The following is a 16515-nucleotide window of genomic DNA, read 5'->3' on the forward strand; positions in this document are numbered from 1 at the left end:
TTCATAAAGGTTTCCAGCTATGGGAACAAAGAGCAAAAGAAACCCTTTCCATGTTTAATTCTAGAGAACTTTTCCTTTAAACTGGGAACTTAAAATAACCGTTTTCCCTAATTCTGTGGATTATTATTCTTTTTAAATCCTTTCTCATCACTTAGGATCCCCTGGCAGGTCACTAAGAATGGTGGGGTGAAATGTTCCTAGTAGCAAAAATGAAGACGATAAAGTAAACTGGAAAAATGCACTGAACACTCTACTTGAGACAAACCTGACTACAAAATTGTATCTGTGCTAGGATTACAGCTGTAAAAATTCTGCCTGCATATGGACAGGGACTGAAAGGGAGCATGAAAAAAATGTAAACAGTTTGGTCTGTAGGATGGCAGAATTTTGGGTGGCTTTTTCTTTCTTTTATTTTGAGTTTGGTCAATGTTTTTATAATGTTTTATAATAAACAATACTATAAAAAAAAGCAGCTGAACCTGCTGACTAATTATTGTTAGAAAGAGCAGCTTAGCATCAACTCTATCAGAGCTACAACTGCTGCTTTTGGCAGATGGTCTCCAACATTTAACTTGATAACATCAGGTAACCTTAACCAATGAGTCAACTCTTTCTGGTCCAGAGAAGCATTTTTTTTTTTTTTTTTTACCAGCTAAGTCATTCTGGCAGGCATACCAGGTATTAGTTCAACTGGGGCCATAAAGAGGGTGGGTATTGTTTGGTTGTTTTTATTTTATTTAAAAAAAATAGTTGAAAAGGTTGATTGGTTACACCTGCCCCAAGAAAGGTCTTGAACCCAATCATCATCTACAATACGGGTTAAGAGTGTTTGTCTAAGTGTGTGAGTGGATTCAAACTCCATTTTGAGGAAAACACTGGTATCACCTGCAGGAACCCCTGCAGCTTATCTGTGTGCAGAAATGGACTGGCAAGAATACAAGTCAGGTTCTTAAAAATTTGACAACAGAATGTCAGCTCACTTCCTGCACATCTGGTGTTTAAAGCATATGGATAATCAACATCGTAGACTATTGGCACTTCAGGCACTTGTCAGGGAATTCAATCCCGAAGTGACTTGTAACTGTGCACTTGCCTGAGGCTCACCTAAGACAGGTTATATTGGAGAGAGACAATTTAATGGACAGGCGAGCTCTCCATTCCTCTTCTTCCTCTAATCTGTGTACTTGTGGTTCGCTGTAGTATCAGGAAGCAGCATAGCTGGGCTGGATTACCTCTGCTCCTGATGAAAATGCTCTCACTGAGTTCAATACTTACTGTTATGCTTTGAGCCTTTGTGAGATTCAATATCAGAATAGTCCATGGGAACAATGTTTTTGCATTTCTTTGCAATATCTTTGCTGAGGATGTTGTGCCTTATGTTACCTAAAATCTGCTATTAGAAAAATACATGATAAATTCCCTCTGGATTTAGGACATGAGCTTTTCTTTGCTTGTAACATAGGTTAGAAACTGGGTGTTTCTCTTTGTGCCTTAGGTACCAGGAAACTCACGGTTTATCTCTAGTGCTCATCCACTGGCCGTTTCATACAGATTGGAGGAAGTGATAAACTCAGATAGCAGAGTCGGGTACAACAAGGAGGACACCATTTGGTGCCCATGTGGTTGCTGTGCTTGTTATGGCTTCTGTAAGTACAATGCTTCCAATTTTAATGATCCCATCAGAACTTTTTTCTCCAATACTTTGTTGTTTCTGAAGTGCTAGATTTTCATAAAGGAAGAAATGCATTTCATTTCCTATAAATATCAAAATTAATTACTCATTGTTATAACTATTCATAAAAATTCAAAATTAGATGAGCATGTTCTTCATAGATTTTTTTTTTGAAAGCCCTGAAGAGATTCATTTTATTATAGCATTTATAGTTCTACTATTTAAGGGAATTATGACATAAGGTTCATAATTGAATTAAGCCAATACCTTTACCTAAATCCTAAGAAGAAATTAGTTAAAATTGGTGGGTAAAACGATGATGTCGTCTTAGAAAAAAGTATAGGAAATTGAGTAGCATTGCTTTTGTAGATTTCACACCAGTGTATCTTGTTGGGAACATAATCATTCACTTGCTCATTCATTCTTTCCATCATTCATTATGTGAGTCTAATATGTTCTAGGAACTATTTTAGGTGCCGAGGATTCATTGGTAAACAGAGCAGACAGAACTCCCTGCCTTTACAGAATTTATATTTTAGTGTGTGTGTGTGTGTGTGTGTGTGTTGGGAGGGGGGAGTCAATAATAAACAAATAAGAATACATGGTATGACAACTGGTGTGCAGAAAAGTCAAGTGAGTAAGGGAGAGAGAAGGTGCAATGGATATGGGGTAGAATTTGCTATTTTAAAAAGTGTGACCAGGTGGCATGTGAGCAGAGATCAGAAGGAGAGAGCTATCTGAGTCTCTCTGGGAAGACTTTCCATGTGGAGAGAATGTTTTGTGCAAAAAGCCCAAAGCAGGTGTGTGCTTGGTTTTTGAGGAAAGCACGGAGACTGTGGCAGGAACAGTGTGGGAGCAACGTGGTGGGAGGCCAGAGAGAGAGTAGGGAGCCAGATCATGTAGGCCATTCTAAAGTGCTTTAAAAATGAGCCGGGGGAAATGGGAAGGCTTCAAGCAGAGCAGTAACATCATCTGACATGTTTTAAAAGCATCACCTGGTTGCTTTGTGGAGCATACACTGTAGTGAGGAGAGGTGGGAAAGGGGGAGCAGGAAACCTAGCTAGGTGATGTTGGACATTTGGACCAGGCCTGTCATGGTGACAGCAGGAAGAAGTGGTGAGATTCTGGATCTGTTTTGAAGGTAGAGCCACTAGGATTGTTGACTGTGAGGATAGGACTTTTGAAAGAAAGATAAGAGTTTGGTCAGAGCAAATGCTTCAAGGAATGCAAAGAATGAAGTTGCCATATACTGGCTGTGACTGGCTCATTTCACATAAACACAATGTCCTCAAGGTTCATCCATGTTGTGACACGTGTCAGCATTTTTGTCTTTTATAAGGCTGAATAATATTTCATTGCAGGTATATACTGCATTCTACTTATCCATTGTACGTCAATGAAACCACAGTGATATTTATTAAATACTGTCACTCTTACAGAAACTTACAGTAATTTGTTCTCATCATTCTTAGGCTAAAGCTCAAGTTCTTTGCTGTGGTTGCCAGGGCCCCCACCTAACACTGCAGCCTTTACCCTATTTATGTGCCCTTGGTTCTCCACTTCAGGTCGGCTACCTGACTTCCCAGGCTCTTCCACATCTGGGTCTGCGCCAGCTGTTTCTTGGCTTACAGTACCATTTTTTTTTTTTTTTTCCCAGGATAAGCCCAGCTTGTTCCTCAGGACTCAGTTCAGGACGCCACCTCCTTCAGGGAACTTTCGCCCCTTCATACAGGCGGGGTTAGGTACCCTCTTTATTGTGCTTGTGCAGTCCCCCGGCCTTCTCTTTACTAATGTACTTGTCACACATGCAGCAGAGACCCTGTTGTTATTATTTTTAATTTAAAATATATATTTTTTTATTGATTTTTTTTTTAGAGAGAGAGAGAGGGAGGGAGAGAGAGATAGAAACATCAATCGGCTGCCTCCTGCCCACCCCCACTGGGAATCGAGCCTGAAACCCGGCATGTGTCCTGACTGGGAATCAAGCCAGGACCTCTCAGTCCATGGGACGATGCTCGATCTACTGAGCCACACCAGCCGGCCCAAAGACAGTGTTTTAATTACCCGTTCATTCCTGGAGGCTAATACATTTATCCTCACCAGAGGACATTTTTCCATTTTTTGTTCAGATAGAGTGGGAGGGAGAGAGAGGAAGAGAGAGAGAGAAAAACATCGCCGTGAAAGGGACACATCGAGTGGCTGCCACCCGCACGACCAACCAGGGCCGGGGACAAACTGCAACCGAGGTACATGCCCTTAGCGGGAACCGAACCCGGGTCTCTCCGCACTGCAGGCCGACACTCTAACCGCTGAGCCAAACCGGCCAGGGCTCTAGTATATTTTTAGTGTTCTATACATTTCTGTTGAACAAATGGATAAAGGAGTGGGCAAAGATCTGGGGTCATGGAGCATGTGGGCATCGAGGAAGTGGCCTGCGTGTGTGATGACCTCAAGGCCACCAAACGTGAAGGGACGATCCCATGCAACCCGCCGAACCATGAATGAGGCATTTGGTGCGCACAGTGGGACTCATGACACGCTGGGATCCATATTCCCCAGCCCTCCTCTGTTAAACCTGTTGGGTGTTTTGGTACTTTTAGCTTAGTTTTACTCTTTTGGTAAGTGATGCTTACACCCTTCCTGCCTCTATTCTCTACCAATTCTTCTCACTCTCCTCCCCCTACTCTAAACTTGGAAATAAATTCAGAGGTTTAGGTCACTTAAACAAAAATGAGACTTTATTCTGTGAAGTGTTTCATTTGCAAAAGGATCAATGGGCGATCTTGGATCAAATAACTGTGTTTTCTTTAGCCATTTAAAATGGTCTATTTTCATTTTTTAAGCCATTGCCTTGTGAAAGGACCTAAGAATATCCCCAACTTAGTGTTAGATCCCGTAATTACATTTTCCCATTTTGAAAGCAGTTATGCAGTCCTTACAATAGAGTCAGCACAGCTAAAAATAAACCTCAGGCAGTTCATATTAACTGGGTAATAATAACAGGCAACAAGGAGGCTCGGTGTCCAAATATGATGAAAACAGGAAGTTCATTACACAAGCTGTTCTTTCCTGATAGATCTGAATTCTTAAAGCCTTAACTCAAAAATAATCCCTTCAGGTTATAAATAAAAGCAGCAAATTGTCTCTTACTTGTGTCTTAATGGGGACGATAACATTGTAGCTAAATAAATCCACATAGTTATGATAGAAACTAGCACCAGAACGTCTGTGCCCGTAGAGGAAAAAGTGAGTTTGGAGACCCCTCTACTCCCAGACGGGCAGCAGGATGCATTTGCCCTGGTTTACTCTTTTCTTCTCCTGGGCACAAGTTGCCAAGGAGACATTACTTTACTTGGGTACAATGGTAGGAAAGCAGAAAGCCTTCAGGTGTGGAAAGGACTTTTATTTTTCCTGGGGGAGAAAATGGATGACCAGAACAACCCCAACTACAATTGTCTGCCAAGTATTGTAGATTTCAGTCCTGGATTTTTAGGGTGAACTGGGAATGAGGCCCAAAGGAAGAGGTTAAGACCCCTTTCTTATACAGCTCCTTTTCTCTAGTGAGTGTCACTGATTGTAAAAATTCAGATTTTCTTGATTAAAATAAGATGATCATGAAGAAGCATTTTAATTTATGTAACTAGAATAAACCCCATCAGCTCCCTTCCCCAAACCAAATCCTAGCCCTCCAGGTGTCACTGGGCGTTGTGAGGGGTCATGTGACCTTGCCATTCACCTCCTCTTTGGGAATATCTCATTAGTTGTTACCACAGCCACCAGTAGGGTCGCCCTGGCCCAGGCATCAATCACATCTCTCTTTAATTTCCTGTAATACAGTGGAGGCCCAGCTGGGAGGCCTAATCAAGACTTGACTACAGGGTTGGGGTGGGGAAGAGAAAGGGGAGGACAAAGAGGTGTCCATCAGAGAGAATGACAAGTGGACACTGATCTGGCAATTTTCTCTCCCAGGTTGGGTTGGTAGCATCTGCAGAGTTTGCCTTGAACAAAAGAGCACACTTGGGGGGATTTGGGGACATTCAGAATGTGTGCCCATTTTCAGGTTGGGCATACTCCAGGAGAGTGATCTTTGTTTTTTTTTTTTCATACACAACAAATCTAGGAATATATCCCAGGAAGGGAGTTCTTGCCACTTTTGAAGTGATAATGTATAGGGCCAGTCGCAGTGGGTCTTGGGGGGGCCACATTGCCAAGGACTCACATTTAAGAACAGCTTCAAATGTGGACTTTTGATGTAATTTCCCAATGACACTGACATACACTAATCTAACTGGGGGTGGGGGGTGGGGGGACATCGCACAAGACTTTAAACTTGTGTTCCATCTATGACCAGATCACATTAGCTGTTGGGTACTATCAATTTTATATTTTGTAAACCTGTAACTAGCATAATTATAATGTACTATATGTATTTATTGAGTGTAAACATTTAGGATATATCACAATTTTTTGTAATCCTGTTTTGGCACTTGTTTATTTTCTAAAATACTGCCATTCTCAGAAATTGGAAATGGTCTGGCGTGTCAGAGCCCTGGCCGTAGACTTCTGCCCTTGGCGTGCCCGGAGAGTGGGGGCTTCTGTAGAAGGAGTGCGCGGTTGCTCTGGAGGGTTCACAGAGATAGTCCCTCGTGGCGGAGGGATGCAGGGATTCCTAAACTTACATGTGCAGCAAAATCTCCTAGGTAGCTCGTGAGAAACGACACACAATGCACTGAGAGTTTCTGGCCCAGACCCAAGGTCTTGGCTCAGGGGGTCTGGGACTACTCTTTGAAAAGCTCTGCAGCAGATTATAGAGGGAGCTGTTGGGGCAAGGTCAAATAATAGAAGTCCCCTTTGGGAAATAAGTAATGATTTCCTCTGGGAATATGAAGACTGTCATAGAAAGAGGTTTCCCCATTAGGATCCAAAAAGAAACAGGACAAGGGACCTGGCCGTTGAGAGAGCAGAGGGTAGGCAGGGATGGCCGTCTAGCCTGTCTGCAGAGAGCTGGGAGCAACGAGGAAATGTTTGAATGAGCAGGCTGTGCCAGAGGGACATGGGACATGGGCTTCTGGGGGAACCTCACTGGAGGGAGTGGTAGGGTAGTGCAGGCACGTACTGGAGGGTCAGAACCTTGAGCAACAAGCTTGAGAAAGGAGAGACTCTGTGGAGCCTGATATAGGAAGAAGCTTGGAACTCACCACTCCCTCCAATAATTGTGAACAACCACGAATATCCCTTACAGGTCATTTAGCTAATACATGCACAGTGAAGACAGACTTCTTATGATATTTCTGATTAATCAATATTTTTGTAGAAATAGGGAAACATATAGAGTACTTGAGATAGGGGAGGAAGGAGTCTGTCCTAAGCTATGGGGTAAGAAGTGTTTTCCTAGATTTTTTTTTTTTTTTTTTTAATCCTCACCGGAGGACATTTTTCCATTTTTTGTTCAGATAGAGCAGGAGGGAGAGAGAGAAAGAGAGAGAGAGAGAAACATCGATGTGAAGGGACACATCGAGTGGCTGCCACCCGCACGACCAACCAGGGCCGGGGACAAACTGCAACCGAGGTACATGCCCTTAGCAGGAACCGAACCCAGGTCTCTCTGTACCGCAGGTCGACGCTCTAACCGCTGAGCCAAACCAGCCAGGGCTGTTTTCCTAGATTTTTGAGTTAAGTTTGAGCTAAGCGAAGTAAGACATTCCTTCATAGACCGACCTGTGCCTCTCATGCCATTAGTGCTTCTGCTACAGGGTCAGTTTTATACATTTAAAAAATTATAGTTTAGCCCTGGCCAGTGTGGCTCAGTTGGTTGGAGCGTCGTCCCATGCACCAAAGGGCACATACCCAGGTTGCAGGTTTGAACCCCAGGTTGGGCGCATACAGGAGGCAGCTGACTGATGTTTCTCTCTCATATTGATGTTTTTCTCTCTCTCCCCCCCCTTCCTCTTTCTCTAAAATCAATAAAAACATATCCTTGGGTAAGGATTGAAAAATAAAAATAAAGTTTAAACACATCAGTTTGATTTCCATGATCCACTTATAACTCAGTGATACAAACCCCAAATTCTTCTGTGTTACTTTTTGTCCATTCCAAGGACCTATCACAAAAGCCTTCCTATGAATAACAGGAGAAATTTATCCACGCTTTATGTGATTGGATAATTATTGGGCTTTCTGTAGTTTTACATATCAATAATCTCTGTTATATAAGTTTTATTTTTAACTTTATTGTTGAGAGTATTACAGATGTTACCCCTATTTTCCCCCATTGCCCCCCTCCACCTGGTTTCCGCCCAGCTCCAGGCCTTCACCACCCTATTGTCTGTGTCCATGGACAATGCATATATACGTATACATATACATTCTTTAGTTACTCTCCCCCTCTCCCGCCCCCTTCCCTCTGAGATTTGTCAGTCTGTTCCATGTTTCCAAGTTACATAAGTTTTTATTAACTTTAAATTTCACTTCTTTAATTTATACTAGTGATAGCAACTGTGCTCCATATTTTGGAGTTATCTGCTTAGCAACTTGACAAAGAGCCATTTGCGCTAACAGTACAATTCTCAAGCTTCTGGATTGCAAAGCTCTATTGTTTCTTGACTTCCACATATTATGCATTTTTCCCCCTAATGGAAAAACGTTAATAGATTAGAGCAAAAAAGTCCTAACAACTCGACTTCTATTTTGCTTCTGTTGTGGCCATCACAAGTAATGGTTCCTAGGCTATAGAAAATGGAAAAAACAGTGTTAATAGGGCTTTGAAATCAATGACAGTTGTTGGATGTGTATGTGTGTTCATGTGGTTTGTGTGTAGGAAATTAAAATATAGTCTACTTAAATAATTAAAAAAAAAATTTTAAATGCCCAATGTATGCCAGACACGATTTAGGTGCTGGGGAAGTCTAACAATACAAACAATGCTCCCGTTCTCAGGGAGCTTACCATCTTGTGCCAGGAAGTGTGGTCTGTGTGCTGTTTGATAGTAGGATAGTTAGAGAGGGCCTCTACACCAAGTGACATTTGAACAGAGACTTGAAGGAAATAAGCAAGCTTAGTGGATCTTTGCGGGGAGAGCTTTTTCTTGGTGGAGGAATCTGGGTACAAAGGCCTTGCTTGAAAGAGGAGAATGCATAGGATTTGGAGGAATATCAAGGAGACCAGTGAGAGTGGAGTGGAATGAATGAGGGGGAGAGGGAAAGGAGATGAAGTTGGAAAGTTAGCTGGGTGGTCTTTTTGACTCTGAACCCCCCCTCATCCCTGACCTTGGTGAAATGGGAAGCCAATAGAGGATTTGAGCAAAGGAATGATGTGAACATTTTTTAAAATATATTTTTTTCTTTATTGATTTTAGAGAGAGAGGAAGGGAGAGGGAAAGAGAGATATAAACATTGATGAGAGAGAACACCAATTGGCTGCTTCCTGCATACCCCCAAATGGGGATCAGGCCCATAACCTGGGAATGTGCCCTGACCAGGAATCAAACTGGCGACCTCTTGGTGCATGGGTCAATGCTTAACCACTGAGCCACACCGACTGGGCTGATGTGAACATTCTAACAGGATCACTGTGGCTGCTGTAAGGGGAGAGTGTTAGGTCAAGTTCCCAGAAGTAGTGCCTGAGATGAGGTTGTATGTGTGCGTTTTATGGACAAACTGGGAGGGGGTGAAAGAAAATGGGTTGAAGAGAAGGAGAATGGCAAAAATGTAGTTTTGGGTAAACTTAAGCCTGCTCTCACGGGAAGTTCTGGAGCATAAATTACACAGTAGAGTTTTTTCCCATTTGAGACAAGGCAGAGGAGTTTTTTTTTTACCTTCACCCTGGTTATTGGATGAAGACTCTGGGAAACAAATGGACAGTGTAAATCCCAGGCTCCTCCAGGGGTAGTGGCTTTCAGTGCCCAAGCGCGATTTTCACTGATGTGCTTGCAGCAGCTGGGCAAGGGGCTCACCAATCAATTGATAAAAGGGATTTCAGAGGGTCTGACTGAGTGAGCCAATAGCATCTTCTACATGGAATAAGAGTGGAAGTAGAAACACCAATTAGGAGGAAAGTCCAATCGTCCAGAAGAAAGATGAAGGTGGCTTGGACTAGAATGTAGCAGAAGAGTCGAGAAGTATTTGGATTCTGGAAAAATTTGGAAGGCAGGGCCCCAGGATTTGCCAATGGATTGCTTATAGAATGTGAAAGAAGGAGAAGAATCAAGGGTGACTTCAAAGTTTGTGACCTAGCCATTTACTGAGATGGGGAAGACTACGAGAGGAACAGGTTTTGAAGTGGGGAGAAAAGTGGAAGCTCCCCTGGAAACATTAAATGAAAAGGCCTCATAGATGTCTGAATGAAGATGGAAAGGAGGCAATTGGATGTAAGAGTCTGAAGTTGTGAAAATGTTTCAGTTGTTAGGTTCAGATGACTACACATGATACTAAAAAAATGTGCATATATCTTTGAAGTTGCAAACTTTTATTGGGGTTCTGAGAGTAGATGTGGACCAAGAAAGCCATAATTAGTTCCACTATGCCTCAAAAAGGTCAAAAGATGAGCATTGGAGACCATAGGTCAGTAACCTTGATGACAACTTCAGACATCATTTGTAAAGTAGACCATTAAACAGAGGAGTTTTCAGTAATTTACCAAAAGTTGTAATAGTTTAGAGGTAAGGTGGATTCCCCAAAGAACAAATCGGAACCTACTAGCTTCATTTCTATTTTTGGAAGTATTCTAGGTACAGTAGTTTGGGAAATTCTGTCTTAGCTTTTTATACAGTATTTGTTAAATTTATCATATCCTTCTGACAAAATGAAGAATTGTGGGCTAGAATATATAATAGTCATGTAGCTTTCTAACTGGCTAAACAAGAAGAGCAAAGAAGAATCAATCCTTAGATGATTTTTTTGTGCCAAACAAGTTTTTACATCTCTAGGCCCTTTGCTAGTTGTTAACTTTTAATCAACAACTTAAATGAAAAGCTAGAAAACTTATTATCAGATTTGAAGATGATACAATCTGAGGGAAAATAGCTAATATATTGAATTATAAAATGCAAGTTTAAAAGAAGGAGAAACCAAAACTCGATCTTAAATTTAATAGGGATGGATGCAAAATAAAGCAAAATACTTCATTTCACAGGTTGTGAGAGATCTCCCTGCACAGCAGTGAACAGTGTAAACAACTTTTTATAAAGAGATTTATTTTTTATTATCATCTGTGGCATGAAGTTAAGAGTGCAAGCTTTGGAGCTATCTACTTAGTTAAAATCCTGGCTTTGCCACTCACTAGCTAGCTGTATGAGAGCTAGGGTATGTTTCTTAAAAGTCTGTGTTTTATTTTCCTTACCTGGAAGATGAGGATAGTATTAATTCCAACTAATATTGTTGGAATTGTTGTAAGAATTAAACTCATGTAAAGTAGTTAGGACAATGCCTGCGATAGTTAGTATTCAATAGATAACTATTATAACAAGTTCAACAGTGTGATCTGGTTGCTAGAAAGGTAAAACAATCACTGAGTACAATTGTAGAAGTGGGGTGTCAACATCAAGGGAAGCTCATGGCCTCTGTGTTCTTTACTGCTGGGTTTTTATTTAGTTCTAGGTGTCCCTAATTTAAAAAGTGTCTTCAACCTGTGTGAAGTTGAGTACTGAAGATGGTGAAGAGCAAAGACTCATGCCAAATGAAGAAAAATGAAAAGGACTGGGATAGAGAGAATGACTTCTTTTGGAAAAAGACTCAGGAGATGAAATAAAGCTTTCTTGAAAAATTTGAAGGGCTGTCACATGGAAAATAAATTAGAGTCCCTGTTGCTCTGGAGACAGAACCAGAAGCCAAGAGTAGTAATAAAAGGTAGGGTACAGAAATGTTTTAACTTTCTGTTATGTGCAGAGAGAGGACAGAAGCTAGTATAGCTCTGCCTCTAAATTACTGTATGATGTCAAGTCTCTCTGCTCCACAGGTCCCAGTTTCATAATCTATGAAATCAGGGTTTGGCTTATTACATGCTCTAAAGTAGAAATTATAGTTGGTCTATCAATGGGCTGCCTTCCTAGACAGTGGGTTTCTTATTGTTACCATCATAACTAGCTAGTTTATTAATATTAATAATAGGAAGAAAGCAAAGGGAAGGCCAGATGTTATAAGCATGGTCATCTGGAAAGCTTCACCAGGAAGCTGCAATTTCAGACTCCCTAGGGAACCACTAGTCCATTCCCTGCAAATCACTGGGGAAAGGAGTCCAACAAAGGGGAAGATAGGTGCATGCACAGTGAAGTTGGAGTGACATAGGGAAGGTGCTTGCCTGTCAGTCTAACCTGGAAAAAAAAGATAATTGACTAGGGTGTGGAGCCACTGTAAGAATGTGAAATCCCGAAGGCTTAATTGGTTAAGCTCCTAATTATAACCCTGAGACAAAGAGTTCTTGCTCTCTTGTTTGCTCTTGCATTTCTGTTTCTTGCTTGCTCCATGACCTATACTTGCCTGCCATGTGGCAATAGCAGCCGCATGGCCTATGGCCATGTGGATCCCACACGTAATGGACTGCAGCTGGGAACACAAGCTAACCTAGCTAGATGCTGGACTGTGCTTTAATGTGAAGCAGAAACTCTGGGCAGTGGCTTTATTCCTAGTCTTGCTGAAGGCGTGGTTGGACTTTTTCCATGGCAAGGTGGAGGGGGATGGGATCTTGGAGGGGAACTCTCCTAATGTTACATCATCAGTAAAGCTTTTCATGATACCTCATTCTCCCTTGGGGTCCTCAGGAAATTCTTGTTCCCCTGGAACCCCAAGAATTCTACTTTCTTTAGTAACAGGTAGGGCACGGAGGGTACCCACCAATAACACCATCACTGGAGATGTTTAAGTCGAGACATATTAGGGTAGACATTATTGTATTTTATTAGAATTTATTAGATCTAAATGACATCAAAGATCTCTTTCAATTCTAAGATTCTGGGAAAACATTTGTTTGTTTATTTATTTTTTCAGAAATGGAAAATGCTTTATTTCTAGGAACTACAAAAGCTAGTGAAATGCAGGGTAAAGGGAGTGCTGCTGTAATCTGGTGTAGCAGAAGGAATGACCACCTAGTTTCGCTCTCCAACTACAAACACAGTGGGGATCTTGTGATGTAAGGTAAGACATGATGAGCACCAAACTATAACTCACTGGACTCTGGGTTCCTCATTTGATCTAAAAATTATGAGACAACTGGTGCAACAACCCTTGAGCTGTATCATCCATATTTAAATGACCTATGGGTCCTTCATCCCCACCCCTTAGCTCTGCTTTCTCATGGAGATATAGACTCTTAAATGATTGTATAAGAACTCATTACATTCTCTATTAAAGAGATGGAGGCGTGATGTCCACCCATTCACATTCCCTGGGGTATCAAACTCACAGATAATTGAATGACCTCCTGAAAGAGCTCTCTGTACTGATTTTCATGGTGCCTAAAGTGTCACAGCAGAATTTCTAGTGCTAATGTAGTATCATTGCTCCCACTGTTTGTCCTGAAAGTGGAAAAAGTGAAACATACCTCCAAGCCACTGACTCCATATCACAGGCTCCTACGTTCATGGCTGTGCATTGAGAATTTGGTGCTGGTGGAGGCTGGGCTAAGCAGGCTGGCAGTGGGTACAGCAGGAGAGGGAGGGGCTGAACACAGCAATGGCAGACTGGATGGCAGCTACGAGCAGCAGAACCGTGGGACACTGTCATCTGTTGCCTACAGCTGCCATTCTTTATACAGCAAATATTTATTGACCACTCAACATGTGGAAGACACTCTACTAGGCGCTTTGAGGAACACACAGGAGTGTGACATACTGCACCTTTCTGGCAAGGAGTTTCTAGTCTGGTTGAAGATAGTTACCAGCTATAGCGAACACTTTGTATAACACTTCACTGTTTGCAAAGCACCTTCAGGCAATCATTCTTCCCTCAACAGCCTGTGGGTTGAGACCCTTCCAGTACCCTCACAACAACCTGGGAAGTACTGTTACTCTTATTTTCTAGACAGGAAACTGTGGCTTTGAAAGTTAAGCGAATTAATCTGAGATCATCCACTTGTGTTGTCTGAAACGCCCTTGCTGTTGTTGACATAGACCTAGGCCTATCTCTAACTCCAGTTCCATTGCTCTTTCCACTACACCACACTAATAAGAAAAGTTAAGACCAATATATAGCTTACAGTGTATAGCAAGGGAACTGCACAGATAAGGTGTGTTATAGGAACTTAGGAATGCAGATCATTGTGGCTGGGTAGAGCAGGGAGGCAGGACTACATAGATGGGTTACGGAGATAGGTGGAGACCAAGGGAGGGCATTCCAGACAAAGCAAATATTTCATTAAAGGTGCGGAGTAAGAAAGAACTTTAAGATGTTCATGGGGCTGCCATGTTTGGCCACATCATTTGTGCCCGCTTAACTCCAGAGGTGCCGTTCACATAGACTCTAGTATAAGTAGCACCCCAGGCATTATTGAGTGCACAACCTGCACAGTAGTCCAGGGCATCAGTGGGACTTGGACAGTTTTGTAGAGAATTGAGATGGAAACCTGGAAAGATGGGTGAGGGACTGTCGTGAAGAGATGAGAAGGCTAGGGTAAAGATTTCCCATTTAACCTATAGGCATTGAATGATTTACAACCAGAAAAGAATCACAGTGAAAACAATGTTTTGGGATGATTGATCTAGAGATGTGTAGATTAAATTTGAAAGGAGAGAGGTTGAGGATAGACCAGATAATATTTTGGTCACCTAAACATGAGGTTAAAAGGATGTGAACAGTGGTGGTGGTAATAGGAAGTCAAAGAAAATGACAAACATGGATGACCCTCTCTCATTAATTCCACAAATGTTCTTTGAGTTTTTAGTAAGTGCAAGGCAATATACTGCATGCCAAGATTTACTAGTGATCCAAATAGGCATGAGCCTTGCCATTCTAGAGTTTATAGACCAGGAAGGGAATTAGACATTTATTGAACACTCACATAAAGATTAATTACAAACTATGATAATGCAATGAAGGAAAAGTACAAGATGATATGAGAATGTATAACAGGATAGAAACTGATCTAATTTGGGCAAATAGAAATCAGGAGTTTTCTCTAAAAATAAAGAAAAAAGATGTTTGAACTGAGGGTGAATAGGAGTGAACTATGCAAAGGGAGGCAAGGAAAGGGAGAAAATCATTTTAGACAATGGAAACAGCATGTGTAAAGGCCCTATGGTATCGGGGAGCATGCATTAAAAAAAATGAAGGTAACTAGTTGAAGGTTAGCCTTGGTAAACAAAGTAGAGAGTGCTGACATGAGACTGCAAAGAAAGGCAGGGGCCGGATAACAACACTGTGTGTGTGTGTGTGTGTGTGTGTGTGTGTATTTTAATGATAGTGGCTTTATATTTTATTAAATGTATTGGGGTGACATTGGTTAATAAAACTATATAGGTTTCAAATGTACAATCCTCTGACACATCATCTGTGTATTGCATTGTGCGCCCACCACCCAAAGTCAAATCTTCTGTCACTACCCACTTGACTGCAGTAAAGAGTAAAGGGGTTTTTTGTTTTTATATCAAGGACAATAAGAAGGCTTTGAGATATTTTAACCTCAAGGTGATGTGCTCAATCTTGCATTTTTGACCGGATTTCCTTGCTACTGTGTGGAGAATAGATGGGAGGTGGATACTCAGAGAAACTGGTAAGACCTTACTGCAGCAGTCCAAGAGAGAGATCTTCGTGGACTGGATGATGGAGACGGCAGTGGGGAAAGGACCTTATAAAAGAGAGTTTACCAAGACTTGACCATAGGGTGTAAATGAAGAAAGAGAAAAATTAATTAGCAGTTAAGGCTTTGGCTGTGAAAGTCTTGTAGCCCAGTGGTGCTATTAAGGGATGTTATGGAAAGTGGGGTGGTGTTTGGTGCTGGCTCGATATGCAGAGTTAGGGGGCATGATGGGTTATCCAAGTGAAAAGTAAGCAATAGGAGGGGAATTTAAAAAAAGGCAAAAGGATAATAGTGGTAAAACTGGGAACTAGTGATAAAGTCACGATGGTTAAGATGTGAGGGGGGTGACTGTGAAGAAAAATCACAGAGGGTTTAGAAGTTGAATTTTGTGGAACAGTGCCACTGGGGAAGGTGAACTGACGAAGTAGGGTGAAACTGCAAAGAGAAATGATCACAGGGATGGAAGGGTACTATTACAAGAAAATCAGAAATTAAACCACCAAACAAAATTCTTTTGTGTTACAACCTTATATATACACTTCTCTGAACTAGGTAACAGTGGACATCTACCAGGAAGAAATTACTCTGGCTTACCATGCTGTTGTCGTCATAATGTGGTTGCTTTCAGAGTATACCTGTTTAAGGATGGGTACTAATCAAACCTGAGGCCAAGGCCTTCCTATCCCTGCATTTACTGTTCACAGGCAGGGAAACGGCATTTAGGTTATAGCTTTTGCTAGTGAATATTGTGGTCCAGAATCAGATTCTGCAAGACTCATCCATTTGTAAAGAAATGGATCAAGGATATAAAATCATCAAGGTGCTTTCCCCCCCCTAAAATACTAATAAGTAATCTGCTTCTGTATTTGAGAAGTTGCAGTGTGTTCCTATGACCAAAGTACACCAAACTCTCATTCTTAGTCCAAATGTCTCTAAAGTCCATTAACGCTTGCCTGAGCATTGAATAAGCACATTAAAAATGTAGTTATCAACTTTCTCTGCTGAAAGGTTCCCATCCACTTACAGGTATGCCCAAAGGCTTCAGTTCTGAAGGACGGCAGCTTGTTCAGTTGTGCCAGCTGTTGTCAGGAATCATGGGCCAAACTGGTTATTTCTGG

The 16515-nt window shown here is 41.6% G+C and overlaps 1 long non-coding RNA gene across 1 annotated transcript in view; it reads left to right on the forward strand.

The window, feature by feature from the left end:
* LOC118629793 overlaps nucleotides 1-12866 on the forward strand; it is a 41199-nt gene extending 28333 nt beyond the window's left edge. Inside the window, exons 3-4 of the long non-coding RNA XR_004959510.1 lie at nucleotides 1496-1646; nucleotides 12652-12866. This is a non-coding gene — a long non-coding RNA (uncharacterized LOC118629793). The remainder of the gene's footprint in view (nucleotides 1-1495; nucleotides 1647-12651) is intronic.
* The last annotated feature ends 3649 nt before the right edge of the window (nucleotides 12867-16515 follow it).

The sequence above is a fragment of the Molossus molossus genome, unplaced genomic scaffold (assembly GCF_014108415.1).
Source record: "Molossus molossus isolate mMolMol1 unplaced genomic scaffold, mMolMol1.p scaffold_m16_p_14, whole genome shotgun sequence".
NCBI lineage: Eukaryota > Metazoa > Chordata > Mammalia > Chiroptera > Molossidae > Molossus > Molossus molossus.